The sequence below is a fragment of the Kogia breviceps genome, chromosome 10, assembly GCF_026419965.1.
Source record: "Kogia breviceps isolate mKogBre1 chromosome 10, mKogBre1 haplotype 1, whole genome shotgun sequence".
NCBI lineage: Eukaryota > Metazoa > Chordata > Mammalia > Artiodactyla > Physeteridae > Kogia > Kogia breviceps.
The window spans coordinates 83,684,729-83,705,988 of NC_081319.1; the positions used below are offsets into that span (position 1 = coordinate 83,684,729).

General features: G+C 44.4%; 1 non-coding gene across 1 annotated transcript; it reads right to left on the reverse strand.

Annotated features, from left to right (window-relative positions):
* Positions 1-20,548: 20,548 nt before the first annotated feature.
* TRNAR-CCG (transfer RNA arginine (anticodon CCG)) lies at positions 20,549-20,622 on the reverse strand. Its single transcript has one exon. It is a non-coding gene; the product is annotated as a tRNA-Arg (tRNA).
* Between the last annotated feature and the right edge of the window lie 638 nt (positions 20,623-21,260).

Sequence of the window (21,260 nt, forward strand, 5' to 3'; positions counted from 1 at the left end):
ACTTTGTTTAATTCAAAGCACCCTTCAAGACTTTCTGGCTTTATCTTTAGCAATCTCACTTTTCCCTGCCCCCTACAAGAAAATTCTGTCTGACTTTACTCTGATTAAATTGTATTGTATAAACAATAAATGTTCAAAAATGTTTGTGCAAACTGTTTTTTTTTCCCCCATGAGAAATACTAGTTTCTAGTCATAATTGGTTAAAAGGGATTTACCTCCCCACCAAAAAAAAAAAAAAAAAGAAAGAAAAGAAAAGGAAAAAAAAAAGAAGGAAAGAAAATTAAAGTGTTCAACTCTGGGGGAAAAAAAAAACAATCATTTTGAGATGAAATGTGCTTGTTAGCAGAATATGAAGTAAAACACGTTTATGTGTGTGACATTTCCATTCGCTGGTACGCTAGTAAAAACAAGGGTCATAATGATGTTACATAGAACTCCTTAACAGTCACTCAAACCACAAGCTAGTTTAATAGTCTCAACCTTAGGAAGTCCCATGCACTCTTCCTTAGTTACTTAGCTTTATGTAACCCTAATACTTGTTACTCACTGAGATGTACTGAGGGAAAGTGTATGGATATAGAAGACTGTTGACCTGAACATGTAAATGAAGTTCTTGGCCACTAAATAACAATCTAATAGGAGTCTCTTCCTTCCCTAATGCACCTACCCACACTCACCTACAACTAAGTGGTCCAAGACTCAAAAAGATGAAACCCCTGCCCCCCAGTTCAAACACTGATGTGCAAGATTAAATCCCCATTGAGTTTTTTTTTTTTTTTTTTTTTTTTTCGGTATGCGGGCCTCTCACTGTTGTGGCCTCTCCCGTTGCGGAGCACAGGCTCCGGACGCGCAGGCCCAGTGGCCATGGCTCACGGGCTTAGTTGCTCTGCGGCATGTGGGATCTTCCCCGACCAGGGCACGAACCCGTGTCTCCTGCATCGGCAGGCGGATTCTCAACCACTGCGCCACCAGGAAAGCCCCCCATTGAGTTTTAAATCAAATTCTATGTTTGGCAAATAAACACTAAGTTACTGAAGAAATGATGCCATAGATTGACTTTAATTCAGACTTAATCAAGTATATTAGACGCAAATATCAAGGATAAATGTGATAGCAACGGTTTTATGTACTTCTTTTACATTAACAACAGTAACTTGCATGGTCTAAAATTTGTTACAGCTAACTGGAACAGGTTGACCTTTTTACAAAACCTTGAATAACAAGATTCACATTTCAAAAAATCAAAGACATTGTTTTAAGCCTAGGCAATGTGAATAGATATAATTCTTTTGTTTTTAAATTAAGAGAAGGGGAATCAAAAATCCTGCTGCAGAAAAACTACCTTGCTTTTTCGATTTTTTTCTGATATAAATTCTTGCCAAATGAATGAACATGAACTTAATATTTCTCTGAAAGTTAAGACCAAAACTCAGGAGAGAAGAAAAGATGGTTTGCAGCCTTTAAAACATAAACAAGCCAATTCAGTTTTCCTCTAGGATTAAAAAACTCCCATTTGTCAAGACTTTCTTTTTTCAAAGCAACTTGGGCCAAGCTTGAAACTTGTTCAAGTTTTATTATTTCTACAGAAAACCGACCAGAACAAATGGAACCCTGTAGAAATGAGGTGGCCATTATCACATCCCTTACATTTGTCTCTCCACAGGATTTCTGGCTTCTTTACCTTTTTTTTTTAATTGATGTATAATTGATTTACAATATTAGTTTCAGGTGTACAACGTAGTGATTCGATATTTTTATACATCACAAAATGATCATCTTAAGTTACCATCTGTCACCATATGAAGTTATTACAATATTATTGACTATATTCCCTGTGCTGTATATTATTCCCCATGTTTTTTTTTTTTTAATCTTACAACTGAAACTTTGTAATGGTTTCCTTACCTCTGACTTCTTATGGAGATGTAGACAAAACTGTGTCATAAAAATCTCATCTCTGGTTCAGGTCCCAGCAAGCTCTGGTCATTTTCTATGCAGAAGCTGCTGTTCCCTAATCCAGGTCAAGGTACACTATGCTAATGAGCTCTGGCAATAATCCAATCAAAATCTAGATGCTCTCAGCTTGGGATAGGTAAGAGTGACCTGGGAGCCACTTAACCAGCCCAATTCTTTGCAGAATGCCAGCAATGTGATGAATATTCTATAGTACGCCTATGAACTTTCCCCTCGTTTATGTCAAAAAGGCATTTTAACAGAAATGGACATTGCAAAGATTCTCATGAGGAAGTCCAGATGTTTTCCTTCTTGTACTTTCAAAGTTTGAGCCCAAGGCAGACTGATTAACGGTAGATTCTAATTCCTCCACCATCTACCTCTGCATGTGTACTAGGGAGAGAAGACAGACAGAGAGAAGCGTGACAGTGATGGAATTTATTGGAATAGATATTGGTTAACCAACATTTCCCAAACCAGAAGCACTAAAATGCTGCCCTGCCGCTAACAATGACGCCCCACTAATTCTGAGTGTTCTAATCTCCCAGAATAATATAACCCTGCCTTCAAAAGACATTCTCAGCAGTCGGGGCACAGCCCACGTTGGTTCACTTCACCTGCCATGTTCCAGGCAGTCTGCTAGTCCCTGGAGATAAAGGGGTCATTAAAGCCATGACGAAGTTCAGTGGGTGGTGGAAAAGATGAGCAGACACTGAATCAGCCTAAGATAACATGATGCATGGAATAGAGGTAGTCTAGAAGGATGTATAGCTGGAGGGAAGAGACTCAGGGGAAACTTTTTACACCAGTAGGATGTCTGATCAGCCTTTTGAAGGACAAATAGTCAAGGCATCAAGGAGTAAAAGAGGTTGCTCTAGGTAGTGACAACGCCACGGGCCAAGGTAAAGTGGTATGACAAGTGTGTGTTCAGCCTGATGAGAAGTCGGCACCTGTAGGAAGGTCCAGACCATCAGAAGAAGGAATGAGCACGCCGCAAGACAAGATGCTAGGGAAGCCTCACCAGCTGTGTTAGGCCCTGGGAGACCTTTGGCAACGCTGGGAAGATGTGTCTCACTCGGCTTTCAGTTCACGAACGAACTCCTCCTCCATCTGGAGGTTAAGACCCTGCATGATTTTCGTGTGCTTTTTCTGGCTAATCTCGGTCTGCTCTTTGTAGGCCCTCCTTGGTCAGGATCTTTCTCCGCCCCCTGAACAATGGTAGCAAGACAGAGCCTGGCATTGTGCCAGCTGGCCAAAGAGACATGTCCATAGAGTCCAGCTCCAGTATCAGGAAGCAGGGCAAAGAGTGGACGTGGAGCTGAGAGGCAACACGGTGATAAGTGAACCTGCCATGATTATCCACTTGCTCAGGGCTCCTCGTCAGAGTTGCCCTCTCCCCTCCATACATTTATACACCACCCATCCTTCAGGTGTCCCCCAAATGTCACCCCTTATGACATCTTCCCATGTTAGTCTAGAACACAGGATTTCTCACTTCAGGGCTGTTCCAGAACTCTTAACTGAGTTATCAGCTGTCTTACATCACTTAAAACTAGCACTTTGGGCTTCCCTGGCGGCGCAGTGGTTGCGAGTCCGCCTGCCGATGCAGGGGATGCGGGTTCGTGCCCCGGTCCGGGAAGATCCCACGTGCCGCGGAGCGGCTGGGCCCGTGAGCCATGGCCGCTGAGCCTGCGCGTCCGGAGCCTGTGCTCCGCAACGGGAGAGGCCACAACAGTGAGAGGCCCGCGTACCGCAAAAGAAAAACAAAAAAAAAAAACTAGCACTTTTTTTTTTTTTAATTACAAAATAAATTCATAATCTTAAAAAACAACAACTCATGTTCCCATGTCTTAGAGATTCCCACAGGTAACATCTCGGTCATTCCTTTCAGGCACTTGTTTTCCTACATACCTCACCGAATGCAGGTCTTACTTTGCATGATTGTAATACGACTGTACGTACTGCTGCTTTAACTGTTCATGCCTGTTGGTTCCTAGTTCCCTGCTAAGCTGCTATTTCCTTCAAGGTGAGGTTGGTATCTTCCACTCTTCTTCTCTTTACAGAAGGATCTGGGTCCTTGTCCCAAGAACAAACCCCACTCTGACACGGGGGGAACTAAGGTACTCCGTCTTCACGCTCTGGTTGAGGTCTGACAGTACGTCCCAGACAGGGGACGGCACTTCTGCTCTCTCAAGGCCACGCCCTACATTCTTGCCCCAATTCTCCTAATTGGATCTCTGTCATTGTTATTAATAACAATGGTAATTACGAAAGCTTTCCTTGACCAAACACTTACTATGTGTCAGGTGCCACGCTAAGCACTTGGTCCTTAGGGCATCCCCCTGTGAGGTAGATGCTATTCTGTAATCCTCACATCTACCTCATGAGATATAGTATTATGAAGCCATATTAGTATGAGGAAACAGGTACAGAAAGGTTAAGTAACTTGATCTTTGTAAGATTGTGAAGTAACCAATCTCTTGGCATCAGCAAACTGACCTTGGTCAAAGGAGAAATATCAACTAGAGAAGAATGACGTTAAAAGGCATTCCCTTCCTGATGGAGTAAGTCTGTCTGACATACCAGCCCCTTCTGGCATCAAGATTCTCCTGCTTCCTTACCTCACCATTTTTCAGAACATTTCTTTCCTCCCCCAAGGCTGTTTATCAGAATTTTTCTGTGCCTTCTGGCATGGGACCCAGTCTGACCTATACAGTTCTTCCCTGGAATTTTCCAAATCAGAGGTGGAGGTATTGCTCTTTCATTTCAGATGCCAAATCGTAAGCCTGACCTCAGAGCTGCTGTGGCCACATCTGCGGCCACATGACAGATCTGAGAGATGAAACCAACAAGGGAGCAAAAAAGCAGAGGAGAGAGACAGAGAGAGGAAGGAGAGAAACCTGGATGCAGGCAAGCCCGAGGCCAGCGCTAACCTCTCCTTCCCAATCACGTGATCCCCAAAGACCATCTACATTCTCACCCCTTAAAGATGAGCAGCTTCATCTTGCACCTGTTAGAGATGTACTAACACATCTCCCATCTAAGTAAGCCTGAAATTAGCCCAGACTTCAAAATAAAGCACTGTCCCTTTTATTTATGCTTCTAAAGGTGGGCGCCCTAAGGCACTTGTCTGATACCCCTTAAAATCAGAAAATGCTTGTTAATGTCTCACCTGAGTCAATGTGCAGGACCCAGAGAACAGCCGTCATTCGCCCAATGAGACATTTAGGTAGCACATGCAGCTTTAAAGCAAGTAGCCAAGGGACCTCTCAGAGATTGCGTTTCTGTGCTGTGTAAAACAGAACTTTGGATTTTTCCTTTAGGGTTTCTCAAATTTTAAGCCATTTGTGATTCTCACATGGAGAGTCTCCAAGTTTTGTCTAAATACCTCAGTTCTATAGAGAACCTGCATCATTTTAAAGTGGATTCTGAGCTGTATCTGTTCTGAGAAAGAAGAGGCTGACTTAGCATTCTCTTTCCAAATCTCTGGGCAGACAAGACAAACATGGTCTGCTGTTGAGATCCATAGTCGGTGGTTCAGGTGGGAAAGCCCCTGGCTGTCATGGTGCTTTCTGTAAAATATTGTGAAATTTAAAAATATTAAAGAATTGAGAACTGTTTTGTCAACAGAAATGATGACTAACATACATGTATGTAATATCAAAATCACAAGCACAAACCCAAGTGTCAACCCCCCCCCAAAATGGAAAAAAATCAAAAGCAAACAAGTTCTCAAATTCATAGTGGTAGATTGTCTCCGATTTCTAGCAAATATTTTGCTGTCCTTTTGTTTTGTGCTCAAAGGCAGGAAATGGGATGCCCTACAGGTTGATAACAATGTGGGCACTGGCAGGATTGAGAAAACTATGTTTCTTTTTTTTTTTTTTTTTTTGCGGTACGCGGGCCTCTCACTGTTGTGGCCTCTCCCGTTGCGGAGCACAGGCTCCGGACGCGCAGGCCTAGCGGCCATGGCTCACGGGCTTAGTTGCTCCGCGGCATGTGGGATCTTCCCGGACCAGGGCACGAACCCGTGTCTCCTGCATCGGCAGGAGGATTCTCAACCACTGCGCCACCAGGGAAGCCCTATGATGTTTCTTAAACATTTTTGCAAATTAGGAAATCAACACCAACTTTTTAAAAGAATAACTTAAGAACCACACATCAAATGAAGCAGAAATATGATCCCACCATTTCTATGAAAGAGTGAGGTACCTAATTTTTTTCATAAAAACTTTTCATAGTTCATAAAAATATGGTGTTATGATTATTTTTCATAAAAGCATTATTTGTTAAAATGTAATGAGTTGTCACTGTTATTTTAGATGAATTAATAAATATTTTTTTAAAATTTCAGCTCTAATTTCTAATATGGTAAATATTGACAAATATAACCACACACACATAAACTCTTTGAGGGTCTCAATTTTTAAGAGTGAAAATTGGTCCTGAGACCCAAAAGTTCACTGCCGCTATAAAGTACCAAGTCATAAAGTTCTGCAACTTGGCCGTCAGGGGGAGGCTCTTTCTGGCGATATTCAGCGCTCAGTGTGCAAATTGCCCCGTCTCTAGCCCCCCACGGGGCTCCTAGCTCAGGACTAGAAAGTGGGCAAGAATCGAAGGGAGATGATAAGGAAGAAGATGCTTTCGGTAAAACTGCACACCATCAGCGCCCGTCGTACAAAATACCGCTCAAGGAGGGAGGCCCTGCCCACAGCCAGGCTTTTCGGCACCCAGGACCGATTCCAGCAGACCCAGCGCCCACCACTTCCGTAGCCCCGGAGCTCCCGCCCATTGCACTGGGGTGGTGGGGCGGATGGGGTAGTGGGGGGTACGCCACGCGGAGATGGAGATGCTTGACCCGCAGGAGGCGGCGGACTGTGCAGACCTTGGCAGCCCCGGCTCCGAAGCGGCAGAGCAGAACAGGAAGGAAAAGATGGACGTGTTGTAACCAAAGACTCAGTGATGAGCAAACGCGAGACACCACCCGATGAAACAAGCAGAGATGACTGGGGCGGAGCCGAGATCCTGCTGGTGGTCCGAGGGCCAGCGAATAACCGCCCCAAACTCCCCGTACCACCCCAATTTAAACTCTTAAGACTGACGAAGCCTGTAAAGATCACAGGCTAGATATTTACAATGAGAGAATACTGAGAAAAGTGCAACAAAAATGCGAACAGTTGTTCTTTGTGTTATAGGATTATTGATACTGTTTATTTCCTTCTTTCTATTTATCTATAATTCTCTAACTTTTCCATAAGAGACATGCATCCTTTTTTTTTATCATGTGATACTTTTTTTCTTTAAAGGTCAATGATATAAAGTAAAAATATCTACTATTTGTACAGTACTTTACAGCAGCAGTTCTCAGACTTTTGGCTCTCAGGATGGTTTTCACTCTGAAAAATTGAGACCCTCAAAGAGCTTTTGTGTATGTGGTTATATCTGTCAATATTACCATATTAGAAATTAGAACTGAAAAAATTTTGAAATGTTTCTTAATTCATCGAAAATAATAGTAATAACCCAATACATTTCAACATAAATAACATTTTAATGAAAATAACTATATTCAAAACAAAAAATTGAGAAGTCACATTGTTTAACATTTCTGCCTATTTTTTTTTTACTATCTAACCTCATAGAAGACAGCTGGACATTTCATTTCTGCTCCTGCATTCAATCTGTTACAAAACCACCTGCCATGTAACCTCTGGGAACCCCACTGCATACCCGTGAGAAATTTGCAATGAAGATAGGCAAGTCACAGCTTAGTATTATCATGAAAATAGTTTTGCTCTTGGAACCCTTCTGAAAGGGTCTGGGGAACCCCCAAGTCTTCTTGGACTACTCTTTGAAAACTCTTTTCTTTATACTATACAAAATACATGCACTAACAAGCCTCACTTGACTCTTTCAAAAACACTTTGAATTGACATATTTTTAAACAGATAGTCAGATTCATAGAGGTTAACCAATTCATCCAAGATCACAGGCTCAGATTCTTGTCTTTAGACTCTGAATCCAGAACTTGATTCCAGATAACCACCCACCTTTTCCCAGATAAGCAACAGCCTGGGACACCCAAAGAATTTTTACACAATAATTAGAATGGATACATTTTCAGTCTAGAATGTGGTGGGAAAATGGAGACTCAAGAGAAGATACGTAAACCAGAGTGTGATGCAGCAGAAATAAGCACAGGTTGTGGAAGGCGGGAGCCCCGAGTTCTGGACACCACTCCTCCGCTTTCTGTGTGACTTGACACAAGTTTCTTTGCCTCTCTGGGCACAGGGATTGCCACATCTGCAAAATGGGATGATGATATCTTACCTGCCCGAAGGCACGGGCTGGACCAGATGATTGCCCAAGGTCCCTGCTAATGGAAGGGCTGACATTTACCAGCAATCCCAGTCATTTAGAGGGCTGGAAACACTATTCGGCTGAAATGGACTCATTTTGAAAGTGACTCCCTGTAATTCTTTCTTTTTCTCTAATGTAATACTTGAAACTTAGTATTTATTGAAAGCTATTTCAGTCATCTTTCTTATAATGCCTTCGAACTTCGTCCAGAAAGCTCAACCTTGAGAAAAATTCATTGAAGTCACTTGAAAGTTGATATGCAGAAATCCAGGGCAATTCAACAAGCCCCACAGGTGTATGGAATGCATACTGTTTGTGGCAGACGTGTAAGACTAGAAAAGTATGCACAGCTGTTTTTAATTCTGAGCATGCTACTGGATTTACACACTTACAATGCACTTAGGCTGCTTTATTTTTCCCATTTAAAAATTGTTGTAAAATGTACACAGCATAAAATTTACCATTTTAACCATTTTTAAGTGTGCAGTTCAGTGGCATTAAGTACATTCATACTGTCGTGCATCCATCGCCACCATCCATCTCCAAACCTCTTTTCATTTTGCAAAACTGACAGTCTATGCCAATTTAATAATAACTTCCCTTTCCCTCCAGGTCCTGGCAAACACCATTCTACCTTCCATCTCTATGAATTTGACTGAGTACCTCAGATGAGTGAAATCATACAGTATTTGTCTTTTTGTGTCTGGCTTATTTCACTTAGAATAAAATCCTCAAGTTTCATCTATGTTGTAGCATGTTTCAGAATTTTATTTCTTTTAAAAGCTGAATAATAGTCCATTGTATGTATATACCACATTTTGCTTATCCATCCGCTGATGGACATTTGGGATGTTTCCACTGCATTTAAGCTTTTCAAGTCTTCATTTAAAGGGTAGAGAAACTACATCAGCCAAGAAAAAAGCAAAATAGAGCTGATGGCTATAGACGTGGATCAGAGAAGTATGCACTGAGTTATTTCAAATTCGAGAAGCAAATTCCAGCGTTCAAAAAAAAAAAGTCAGATTTTTGTCTTTGTTGTTTTCCCCTCTTCTCTAAAGAGATATTACTGAATTATAAGTTTCATAAGATCAGGGAATGTTCTGAATTTAGAGAAGGACTGAAGGTACTGCACATTCCACATAACGTGTAGCAAAATTCCTGGCAAATTCCATAAACTTATCTTTGAATACACAAGGCAGTAGGCCATTAATGAACTATTTTGATCTGAATTACAACATGTGATTTTACAATCATCTTACAAGATGGGCAGGGTGATTATTTGTGCAATTTTATAGATGAAGAAGGTGAGAACTTCAGCCATTAGCTCATCACCGGGTGGGGTACCAGGGACCCCACCAGCGGTCTGACAACACCAGCTTCAACCCTGTCCCTTTGTCCGCACTGCCTGTCCGTAGTTGTGATGAGCATTAGAAGTCACTTCCTGAGTACAATTTCACTGTGAGGCACAGAAATATAAGCTAGACAACATCTTAAGGTCCTTCTAATCTTAACATTTTATGTGATGGTTTTCCATGACAGTGAACTCTTTTTTATCTTTGTTTTATTTCTTATTGAAGTATAGTTGAGAAATTGTAACTATAACAGTGAAATGAAAAATTAATAACAAGTAGGAAAGTGAAATCAGCAAAACCTACTAACCAGAGAGTGAAACCAAAGAGAACAAAAATACTAATATCCCATCTATGTGGTAGTATGTGGACGAGTAGCCACAAGGCAGACTTTTGCATCTCAAATATTTCCTGCATTGATTTTCCACAGCTGCTTGAAATTCAATGACTGTTTCACTTCCTTGGCTCTTGAGGGCTTTTGGATACTTAAAGTTGTCTGCTAAGGTGGAAACCTTCCCAGGAAAGGAGCGTCCTTTAGTAGGGATTACGTTGCTCCTTACTGAGAATGGAAGACGGAGGGGTCGGGGAAAGCAGAGGTCCTGGGTGCCCAGCACTCGCCTTTGGTCGGCTCCTTGTTTTTACCGCTCACCAGCCCAGGGCAGGGAGAAGCTAGTTGTAGATGTGGTCGTGGCGTATTTGCAGTAGCAGAAACTGGCCAGGAGGCGGCAGCCCTGTCTCATCTGGTGCCTCAGCAGCCGCAGTTCCTGCCAGGGCCACGGGGACGCAGGGCAAGAGCACGCAGCGTCACCAGAGAGGCGGTTGATTTGGCGACAGAACCACAAGGTAAGCTGAGCGCAAAAGCAGTTTTATTACCTTACTGCTGTGATGACAGCGGCCATTCGGCAAATATTGGTTTGAACGAGTCAAGTCTGTGGTCAGTCATTAGGATCGCTCCCTTGAGGGCACGCTCACCCCTTGGCAGGTGCCACAGCCCTGGGCTTACTGTACTCCTGGCCCTTTGCCGTGAAAAGTGGCTAGAGAAAACACACCACCATGCCGACTGCTCTCACTTTAAACCCACTTCCGAAAGTACCAAGGTGCGGGGGTGGGGGTGGGGGTGGGGAGCGTTAATCAACCTCTATTTCCCCGGTGCTTTCTCTTTCACTCTCTCCTGGACACCTATTTTACACTTTGAACTCACTCTGCAAGACCTCCAAAGCCTCTCCCAGCTGATGGGTTTGCTTCCCCACTTCTCTGAGCAAATGAAGCAGTTGGAAGAGACCCTCCGTGACGTCCCCACCTGCATCCACACCCTTACCGTTGGCTTTCCTACTTGTTAGTGAAGGGGAACTGCCGTGGCTCCTACAGGCAAGGCTGCCTGTGCCCTGGATGGAATCCCCTCTCATCTCCATGGGAACCTGACTCCAGCAATGGTCCACCTTTACCCGACGTCATCAGTTTTCCTCTCTCTATTGTGTTATTCTCACGAGCACCCAAACCTGCTGTTATCTACAGCATCGTTAATTAGAATCCCTCTTTGGCCCCAAGTACCTGTCAGCTATGGCCTCATCTCTCTCCTCCCTTTTCCAGTAAAATTCCTGGAGTTTTCCAGGCTTGCTGTCTTCAAAGTCTTTCCTGCCATTCTCAGGCAAACCCACTGCTATCAGGCTTTTGCTCAGACTACTCCAAAAAACTCCTGTCCTCCGCATCATCTAAACCCAATGGTCAACTCTCCATCCTCATCCTAACTCTGTCTATAGAAGCACTGGACATGCTGACTTCTTGCTTCTCCTGGAAACACATTTTTCCTTGGCTCCAGGTCACCACCACCTGCCTCCTCCGTTCTTAGTCTTTGCTGATTCCACCTTTTCTCCCCAACCTCATATTCTTAAATTCAGTCCTTAGCCTTCTTCTCTCAATATTATTGCACTCCCGTGGTGAGCTCCTCCAGTCTCCTGACTTTAAAGACCACTCAGATATTACAGTTCCCAAATTTCTCCCCTGGGCGCTGTCCTCTAACACCCAGCTGTTGGCTCAGCATCTCCACATGACTAATTGACACCCAAATTGACATCCTGACAGTCCACTGCCTGGCCCTCGGTCTTCCTCCCTCAGGCAATGGCAGCCCCATCCTTCCAGCTCCTCAGGCTGAAATCACTGCGTGCACCTTTGGTTCCTTCCGTTCTCTCACATCCCACGTCTAATCCTTCAGGCGCTCCTGTAGGCACTACCTTCAAAATACATCCGATTCCAACCACATCTCACCGCCTCCACCGCTACCCACCTGGGCTAAATAAGCCACATTATCTCCCCTGCATTACTGCCATGGCCTCCTGAAGGGGCTTCCGCTTCCAAGAGTGACCTCCTGCAATTTAATCTCAATACAGCAGCCAGAGTGATCCTTTTGTAAAAAGCCAGATCCTGTCACTCCTCCGCTCTAAGCTCTCCAAGGGATCCCCATTTCAATTGGAATAAAAGCCAAAGTCCTTAGAAGGGTGTGCAAGACCCTAGACCAATACCATCCAATAGAAACAGATTAGGAGCCACATGTGGCTTTTAAAATTTCCTGGTAGCCATAATAAAAAAGTAAAAAGGGGCTTCCCGGGTGGCGCAGTGGTTGAGAGTCCGCCTGCCGATGCGGGGGACGCGGGTTCGTGCCCCGGTCCGGGAGGATCCCACATGCCGCGGAGCGGCTGGGCCCGTGAGCCATGGCCGCTGAGCCTGCGCGTCCGGAGCCTGTGCTCCGCAACGGGAGAGGCCACAACAGTGAGAGGCCCGCGTACCGCAAAAAAAAAAAAAAAAAAGTCAAAAGAAACGAGTGACATGATTGTCATAGTATATTTTATTTAACACAGTATCTCTAAGTTGTTACCGTTTCAACATGGAATCCACGTAAACACTGAGAAATGTCACATTCTGGTTTTCATTCGAAGTCTTTGAAATGCAGTGGGTCATAGCCACATTTCAAGGGCTGGGGAGCCCCACGTGGCTGGAGGCTCCTGCTGGGGACAGAGCAGCCCGAGCCGCATCTGCCTGACAGCATCTCTGCGATGGGTGCCCTGCCCCCCGCCACCATGCAGGCTGGCACTCAGCACTTTACACAGCCTGCTGCCTTGCCACCCCCCCTCACAATGATCTCATGGATACCTTTTCATCGCCTCCTCTTCTTGGCTGACGTGGCCATCCCACTTACATTGAAAGCACCACTGACACTCTCAATTCCTCTTAACCTGCTTCCATTTTTCCCCCCCCCACCGCTTATCACTTTCTGGAAGATCTTATATTCGTTGTGTATTCTCTACTTTCTCACACAGAAGATACAAGGGTAATCTGCCTATTTTGTTAGAAGATAGGTTCCTAGCACTTACAACAGCGCCTGGTACGTAGCAGGCGCTCAGTGGATGCTTCTTGACCGACTGAGTTAATGAGAGCGTAAACCTATCTTCCCAGGGGGTTTTCAGGTCAAGGCTTGGAGCCAGGATCTCAGAGGGCAACAGCAGCACTGATCTTGGAGGGCTGGAGACTGGGGCTATTTCGTCTCTTAGGCGTCATAGCGAGAAAAGGCAAGGCCAGGTTCGATGCAGCAAGCATTTCCTGAGTGTCCCCTGCGTGCACGGCTGTGGGAAGCAGTAACAATGGTGAGAAGGACACGACCCCCGGTCCTTCCGGCTGGTCTGTATTTCCTCCGGGCAGCTCCAGAGGTCAGAGCCAGGGCCAGAGAGGGGAAATTGCTTGAGACTAGCTTTAACTTTTTGGAAGGAAAAGCCTTCGACGAATTCAAAATGAATTGGACTGTCTTAAGAGGTCTAACTCTGGCTCCAAATCTAGATTTCACTATTGCAGAGAAGAGTTGGGCTCTGCATGGGAGATGGGACTAACCCTCTAAATTTGCCTTTAACGTTCCAAGATACTTAAACCTGAATTTTGGTTTGAAGCCCTATTCCCCCTGTTTACATGCTGCTGTTTAGCCATTTACATACTTGTTATGTTTTTTCCTCGGATGTTGCCTATCCCCAAGGATTTTCTGCAGATAATGTATATAACTGTCTTCCATATGAGTTGACATATAATAGAAAGTAAATACTTTTTTAACTTTACTTGAAAATTTTTCTTCTAAGTTCCAGGATTTCCCGAAATTTTAAAGTACCACCCCCTTTTAAAATCCTCAAGCTAGGGATTCCTTGGTGGCGCGGTGGTTGAGAGTCCGCTTGCCGACGCGGGGGACGCGGGTTCGTGCCCCGGTCCGGGAAGATCCCACGTGCCGCGGAGCGGCTGGGCCCGTGAGCCGTGGCCGCTGAGCCTGCGCATCCGGAGCCTGTGCTACGCAATGGGAGAGGCCACGACAGTGAGAGGCCCGCATACCGCAAAACAAAACAAAACAAAAAAATCCTCAAGCTAGTTCTAAAAAAACGCTCCCACCACACAAAGACCATGCCCCATCTCTTTTCCTATCAGTAACCCACAACAACCACTATTCCTAAAAGTTAAGCGCTATCTCATTTCTGCTTTGCAAAGGTGTGGAGGTGTAGGAAACGGAGGCTCAGAGATGCTAATTAACTCGCCCAAGGCCACACATCTGGTTAAGTGGCCAAAGGTAGCCGAGGAGATTCCCCAGGTTTTCTTGCACTGTTCTGTACTCATTTATTCACTCGACAGGTATTATTCATCTCCTCTCTGTCAGGAGCTGCTCTAGGAACTGAGGACCCAGCTGTGCACAAACCCCCTCTCTGCTCCCTGGGAACTTAGTCTCCAGAGGTAGGTTAGAGGGTTTTTAACCATCACCCAGTCCCTCTCCCGTACCGTTCTGCCATCCCTTCCAGAGCCCGGTGAGGATCTCTGTAGTTGCTGTGGGTTTGCCGTTTCTCTACTGAGTCTGTATTTTCTTCCTGAGCTTATTCTATCATAATCATAATCGAATCATTTTTCATTTCTGACTGGATGACAAGAGCTCACCTTCTGAAGAGGTGGCCACATATCTTAGCCAACATCTTGCCGAGTGGACTGTACTTTGAAAACTCTAAAACCCCTGTGTGTCTCCTTGGAGTTTTTGTTTCCAAATCCCAGTGACAACCTGGGTGTGCCAAGGGGAAGGGGAGTGGTGAGCTCACGCTGAAGTGGACAGGGACATGAGTTAGCAGAAAATGTTTGCCTGCCTCTCCCCTCTTCTGGAAGGTCAGAATTTACACCTGGTTTGGGTCACAACCCCCCCTGCTGGCCCCTCCCTAAGTCCTCCTTAAGCCCACCCTGCAGCATCAACCACAGGCATATTTTAGGGTTCAACCCTCCTCTTTTTATTCAGTCTAATTTTATTCACTTGTTCCGGGCAAATTAAAAAGAATGTCCTTCAAGTATTTTCTAAATTACTTTCATGTAAAAGTAATCAGAAGATTATGAAAGCTTACAAAAAACCTAACTGCAGCTAACCCAACCCCCACATATATATCATAACATAATGCGTTGCAAGTATTTTAAACACTTTCATATTCAGGTATGTCAAATCGGGTGAGGTGTACTGATTTCATTGATTTGCTACTTTCCTTCACACGGGAGGGGAGGGATGTTAAATCAGTGGTCTGAAGTTCTTAGCATCACATCCAAGGGCCCAAGCTCTAGCTCTAAATGCCCTTTCTAGGTCACGCTGGACTGGAATCCTGATTAATCTTTTTATTTATTTATTTATTTATTTTTGCGGTACGGGGGCCTCTCTCTGTTGTGGCCTCTCCCGTTGCGGAGCACAGGCTCCGGACGCGCAGGCTCAGCGGCCATGGCTCACGGGCCCAGCCGCTCCGCGGCATGTGGGATCTCCCCGGACCGGGGCACGAACCCGTGTCCCCTGCATCGGCAGGCGGACTCTCAACCACTGCGCCACCAGGGAATCCCCTGATTAATCTTTATTTCATGTCCCCACATAGTGCTGGACACACGGTGAGTGTGAACTGTCAGTCATCCGTGGCGCTATCCATACGCTACCGATGCATACGACCCCCCTGAACAGTTCCTTGAATTCTTTACCTCCGATGACCTCCTCCTCCACCCAGTGCTACTCATTCCTCCAGTGGCTGAGCCCTAACATTTGTCATGACCGGTAGCGGCCACTGCTCAGCATCTCAAGGTCAGGTGTTCGATTCTACCTTGTCCTTGCTGGTCCTCCTCCCCAATACCCGTTCCCGGACAAGACCTCCAATCCATTGATGTCCCAATTTGCACATCTCCCCGGACTGCTCTATCTTCTCTCTTCCTCCTAATCATGGGACCGGCTTCCACTAAAAAACGTATTTGTTGTTTATCTGAAATTCAGATTTCACTGGGCGTCCTGTATTATTATTTGTTAAATCTCTCCTAAGCCTACAATCATCTATAATCTCTTAGAGGAAAACTCTTAACTTCGCTTCCTCCTACTTGAAACTCCTTTGGCAGAACCACAGCTTCTCAAGCCCAACTTTGGGACAACTCTGTATGGTGGCTGCAGAAAAACACAGCCTCCCCTGAAGAGATCTGACTTCAGAGTCAAGGTGGCAAACCTCAGAAGGGGACTTAAGGCTGCAGAGAGACTCGTTCTACTTAGATGTTCCTGGTCAGTCCACGCTCTGTATTTTATGTCTTTGCTTCTCTCCTCAAATCTTCTGTACTTTCTCACTCATCTTCATTCTCAGGGTCCTACTTCACTGAGAAAATTGAAGCACTCCGGAGAATTCAGATTCCCCTCACCACTTGTATCCAATTTCTTTGTACCCGTCTGGGTTACTCTTGTCAGGTACCTAGATTGGAGGTTGGCGGACTTTGGCCTGGGGGCCAAATCCAGCTCACTGCCCGTTTCTGTACAGCCTGCTGTTGACTTTTGGAATGGTCGAAGGAGGGGAAATCAAAAGAAGAATATATGTTGCGACATGTGAAAAGTATACGAAATTTAAATTTCGATGAACTGAAACGAAGTTTTATTGGAACATGGCCATGCCCATTCATTTATGTATCGTCCACGGCGGCTTTAGAGCCACAGCAGAACAGTAGTGACAGAGACCGTGGAACCCGCAAATACTCAAATATTTACTATCTGGTCGTTTCTAGAAAGCGTTTGCTGACCCCTCACCTCTGTGCTCCAATCCAAAGCCACTAAATCCCATCCTTTCTCTTGTATTCAAGATGCTTGCCTCATTCATTCTACCCAGTTCTGCATTATCAGTTTTTCTGTCTACTAAATCACTCTTATTTGCACACAAAAAAGCCGTATTTTTTCCAATCTTAAAAAAATAAAAAGAAAGAAAGAAACCTCTTCCTGGCCTTCTGTTTCCACTGGTTACTGCTCTCATCCGCAGCCAAATCCCCAAAGAATTATCTGCACTAGAGCGCCACGATTCTTCCCCCAAATCTCTCTTAAACCATCCGCATCACTCCACCAAAACTGCTCGCGTTAGTAACCAACGGTCCCAGTGAAGCTAAAGCCAGCGGCCGTTCCCGGCTGATCTTACCTGGTCGCTGCGCGGCTGTGACACTGGGATTGCTCTCGGCCTCAAAGCTCTCCTTTCACTTGGCTTCCAAGACACCACACCCTCTGGATTTTTCTCCTGCCTCCTGAATGCTTCCTCATAGCCTCCTCCCCTGGTTCCTCTTTTCCCTTCTTATCGCTGGGGCCCCAGGACCTCCTCGCTCTGTCCCTGCCCTTACCTTTCTAGGCTGCTCCTGACTCACAGTTTTAAAGCCCATTTCTCAGGCTTGTGACTCCCAAATCAATACCACCACCCAGGCCTCTCCCCTGCCGTGCTTCGTTACCCACTGCCGGCCTGGCATCACCACGGGAACATCTAAGAGACACCACAGAGTCGACATCCCAGTCCAAGCATCAGTCCAGAGTGAAATCCAGGTCCCTCACCTTCCCCAGCATCCCGACCCCACCTCGGTTACTGGCACCCCATCCTTCCTTTCAGGCCCAAATCCCTGATGCCCTTTTGATCACCCTCTTTCTCTCCACCTAGAATCTGTCAGGAGATTCTGTTGGCTCTCCACTTACAATTTATCCAGCATCTCTGACCATGTCTCACGGATCTCACCACCTCATCACCTCGCCTAGATTAGGGCAATACCCTCCTAGCAGTTCTCCCTGCTTCCACCCTTGTCTGATATTGTCTCCACCCGGCCGCCAGAAAAATCCTGTTAAATGGAAGTCATATCAAACCCCTGCATTGACGCCCCGTTTCACTCAGAGCAAGAACCGGAGATTTTATAGTAACTATTGATGGAGTATAACCTCCCAGAACTGTGAATCACCATATTGTACACCTGTAACACATAGTATTACCTATCAAGTATACTTCAGAAGGAAGAAAGAAAGGGAAAAGCCAGAGTCCCTGAATGGCCTACAAAGCTCACTTGACCTTGCCTCCTTATCCCTCAACTCTCTGACTCCATCTCTGGTCATCTCTCCGCTCACCCACTCAGCACAACACATGGCCTGCTTGCTGCTTCTGCAGCAAGACAGGGCTGCTCCCATTTGGGGCCTTTGCACTGGCTGTTCCCTCTACCTTGCATGCTTTTCCTTAGACAGCAGCATGGGGAACCTCTGTCACCTTCAAATCTGCTTGAATGTCTCCTTTGCAGTGTGACCTACCTGGCCTCCTGATACCTCAGCCCTGCTCTCCAGTAGGACCTTACCCTGTAACTTCTAACATATTATACCACGTACTTATTATGCTTAGGATGTTAACTCTACAAGGCAATATATTTTTGTCTGTTTTGTCCACTTCGATTATCTAGTTCCAAGTGCTTGACAATAAATCCTCTCAATGAATATTTGTCAAATGAATGAACTGAATGTCTACTTGCTAGATGATTTTGCCTTCGTTTTGTACTTAATTTTTCAACGACATTGCAAGTTATGTGTTATCTCCATTTTGCCCATAAAATTCATTAAACAAGGAGGACAGTGGAGTAAAGTGGCCCGAAAGCTTTGGCGGCTACATAAGCAAACCAAAACTTAAGGCTGAAATGTCTAAGTAGAAAAATCAAAACCTAAAGGCAATCCAACACAAATAGCCAATGGGGCTTTAAGCTACAGCCAATCCCACAATTTCCTTTCTGTGCTTTGCACCTTCTCTGTATGTCTTTTCCCTACTTCTGTCAGCAGAGCTCTCCTAACCACGTCCAGTTTGGTGCCACCTGATTTGAATGAGTTTTTGCTCAAATAAACTCTTCAAATTTTTAATATGCCTCAGTTTCTATTTTAATAACCTATAAGGATAGCAATGTTTAAAAAGTTTAAGTAACTTGCACAGATCACAGGTTATTAGCTTGAAAAGTGAAATTGAGGACCTCAGTCTTTTTTCACCCCACAAATAGTGTTGTTTCCAACTTTCTAAAGGCTACCTCCCATGTTCCTGTCATGAGGATCCAAGGCATGACAAGGGCATTCACGCCATGTATGCAGTCTTGGAGACCACGAGGAAAGCAAATTTCAGTAAATCAAAGCAGAACTTCCCAAAATAACAGCAAAGGAAAAGTTAGGAGTGGACACTTGCTTGTAATTATAATTCCATTTGTTCCTAAAATAATTCACACATTTAAATAACATAAACTTAAATTATTTAAATAGGTAAGAATATTTTTAAAATACATGAAGAAGTAAACACATAACAAATCACTTACTTTTATGGGATTTAAAGGTTTCCTTGATGAAGTTGCAGTTGAAGAGAATCAAGTTGACCTGACGCCTGCCTGGAGGTTTTGGACAAGAGGAAGTGATGGAGAATAAGAAGAGTGAAGGAAGATGGGAAAAATAGAGAAAAAATTGTTACCTAAATAATTTGGACAGGTGATGTTTCCTAGACCTTTAGAGGATGAGGATCTCAGAGAACTTGTCTTTGTTTTAAAAAATCTAAAGACTATTTAGCATGCACTGTCTTTAGTACTCAGAAGAACCAACCGCTATAGTCCAGATCAAGATTATTTTACCTAGAAGAGAAATTCAAGATAAAACCAGTAGAAAAGCTACTACCTTCTCATCCCCAGGGTTTTCAATCACAAACTTAAGCTCCTCCCACTTCCGCCCTGGGAAGCCCTCAGACTTGCATTAGAAGCTTTGGAGGAGGAGGCTGGGAAACCTGGGAAACTGGCAACCAGCTGTGCCTAAAAGTACACTCATCACTCCAATGTGTGGATAGGGCTGGAACTGGCCCTAAGATTTGTAGAGAATCGGGAGGGAGACAGTTTTCTATGTCACCGTAAATTCTCACTTAAAATAACTATTAAAACTGCAGAATCTCTACCAGTTAATAATTAAATGCAAAAAGGGTCCATCTAGCCATGTTAGTACTATTCATTTTTTAAAATCTTATGCTGCCCATAACTAAGTAAGCCTCGTCATTGCATTAGTAATGTGATGTAAAAAGAATAGATAGGACCCTTTAGTGGAGAGCCCTAACCATCTTTCTTCCTCATTCTTCCCAAGCTTACTTGTTTTAGACAGAAACAACAATAGGCAGATGGCCACAAAACTGAATGGAATCAGAGGATGTGGGGTCAGAGCCATTTAGCCTAAACTACCCTTCTTGCCCAAGAGGATTGTGCTTCAAGGGCTCCAAATTTTGAAAAAGAAGTTAACCGGTTTCCATCATGGGTCGCAGGTTGGCTTTCCAGGTGCCCTTATCCAAGGGAATGAGCCTGGGACGACTCCTGACGACACCTAACTCAAAACTAGTCCCAGCTCATGAAACGGTTGTGGAGGAGAAGCCTGTGCAACTCTTTCTACCAATGTGAAGCTTCATCATAACACCAAGAGCTGGGGTCCTGGTCTGTTCGATCTGTTTGTTTGGTTTTTTAAAAATATTTATTTATTTGGCTGCACCAGGTCTTAGTTGCGGCATGTGGGATCTTTAGTTGCAGCGTGTGAGATCTAGTTCCCTGACCAGGGATTGAACCTGGGCCCCCTGCATCCGGAGCGCAGAGTCTTTAACCACAGGACCACCAGGGAAGTCCCCAATATGTTTTTTAAATACAAATCTCCAGATGCTAGAACCACATCCCCTATGGCTCCACCTAGTAAACACAGTTAAGCAAAATATTCAAAGATGTAATTAAGCATTCACTTAGTAAAATGAGTGGGTGGTAATCTGAGAACTACGTTCTGGCCCACCCTGTACCTGATGTGGAAGAAATCAGTTGAATCAGATCCTTAGCAAATGTCTTTTTACTGACCCACAGTGGATCAATAGAATATTTTTGCTTCAAACCTGTTTAAAGTTGCTTACCTAATCCAAGTTAAGAAGATAGTTAGATCTAAAATATTACTTTCCATGGGTCATGGTTATATTTAACAAGTTAAGTCATTACCACTGGAAAGCTTGGCTTTAGTTTTGAGCAATTAATCTAAACGATTATGGCATGGAGCTTGCACGGTTGAGTGAACTCTAATGCACCCTAGAGCTAAATGAAATAATTGCTTGGCTGCCTTTATGCTAGACATCAAGTCAGGCAACTGGAACTCAAATCCTGGCTACTCCACCTCATTTCTCCTTACAGACTTTGGACAAGTCATTTAACCTCTTAGCATTTCATCTATAAAGTGAAAATGATAATACATCCTTGCCTCACTGGTGAGATGAATGTGTG